This window comes from Apodemus sylvaticus, chromosome 6 (assembly GCF_947179515.1).
Source record: "Apodemus sylvaticus chromosome 6, mApoSyl1.1, whole genome shotgun sequence".
NCBI lineage: Eukaryota > Metazoa > Chordata > Mammalia > Rodentia > Muridae > Apodemus > Apodemus sylvaticus.
Genome location: NC_067477.1, coordinates 141,101,579 through 141,103,176, shown reverse-complemented (window position 1 = coordinate 141,103,176; position 1,598 = coordinate 141,101,579). Strand labels below are relative to the sequence as shown.

At 33.9% G+C, this 1,598-nt stretch overlaps 1 pseudogene; it reads left to right on the top strand.

The window, feature by feature from the left end:
* Positions 1-297: 297 nt before the first annotated feature.
* Positions 298-933, top strand: LOC127688021 (ubiquitin-conjugating enzyme E2 E1-like; annotated as a pseudogene).
* The last annotated feature ends 665 nt before the right edge of the window (positions 934-1,598 follow it).

Here is a 1,598-nt window from a genome sequence, read left to right as displayed (position 1 = left end):
ATGACCTTATATTAAAGAAAAAGCATATTTTAAATGAAATACAAAAGAAATCACAAAATGAAAAAATATTTTTAAAAACTCTAAGACAAAACTTATTTTTAAATTAATATTAAATGTATTTAAATGTATATTTTCTGTTAGATGAAAGATTGTAAATTAATTTGATGTGGAACCAAATCAATAAAATATTGTCATAAACCTGAAACACCCAATTTACTCTCAGCAAGTGTGAGATACCAGTGGCCAGACCCAGCTGCAGTCCCAGCAGCAGCCACAGTGACAGCATGAAGCAGCCTAATGGATGCCAGCACCACAGTCTCCTCATCTTTGAACTCCAACCAGCAGACTGATAAAGAAGCCAGCATTCCCACAGAAAAGAATAAAGTCAGCATGAGAAAAGAAAATTCTTGAAACTCCTCTCCAACAGTGCCAAGATGATCCAGAATGAGCTGGCTAACATGTCACGTTAGATTCTCCACCAAACTGCAGCACTGGTAACAAAGGTGACAACATCTCTGAGTAAAGATCAATCACTCTTGCACTTCCAAGATCAGTGTATGAAGGTGGTTTACTCTTCCTTGATATGACTTTTAAACCAGAATATTTCTTCCAGTCCCTAAAGATTATACTTCATACAAGAATTTACTACTATAATATTCATAGGCAATGTGTTTTTTGTTTGGAAATATTGAAAGACATCTGGAGCCCAGCACTACCTATCTCAAAAATCCTACTCTCTTTCTGCTCACTCCTTAAAGACTGCAATTCTGCTGACCCCTTGGTGGGGATTATTACCATTCAGTAAATATCCATAGAACAGAAAATGACAAAATGACCAGATAGTGGACCAAAAAATACACTACAGAAACAATTCTTCCATATTTTGTTTGCCACAGAAGAGAGCTGTTTATGATTTTAAAAGCACAAAGGTAGGAGTTGGTAAAGAATAGGGTATTTATATAACATATATCATTCAATCTTATTTCCCAGGATTTTGTTGTAATTTAAGATATCTCTAGACAAACTGGTAATAATAACCTTTAAAGCTGTCACTTTGTAAAACTGGCTGAAATTTAGTCAAGAATACATTTGCAGACAGTTATGATCCATTGATGGTAGTCTATGTTAATTTATCTAAAGTTCTATTTTCTTGTTTAAAAAAATGGAATTTGCTCTTACTCTCTTGTCTCTCTCTCTTTTGCCTCTGGCCCTCTTGGACTCTCCTTTCTCCCTATTTCCTTCCCCCCTCTTTCCACATGATCATGGCCAGCCTCTACTTCTCTACTCTCTCCTTCTCTCTTCCTTTTTTTGCCTCTCCTACCCCTTTAAATCCCTTCCCTATGCCCTAAATAAACTCTATTCTATACTATAAAAACAAAATAATAAATGATGGAATTTGTTTTTTCTTCTTAAAAGAAAACAATGATATTTAACAGTTTCAAAATTTGTTAACTCATATATGAAAAATAGGCAACTGACTATAAGACACCAGGTAGAAAAGCAGAGTTATTGTATTTTATTTTATATGCAAATTACTTCAAGGGTTGAAACAGGATTTGTGGAAATCTGTAAAGAAAAATAAACTTTAATATTTTTTG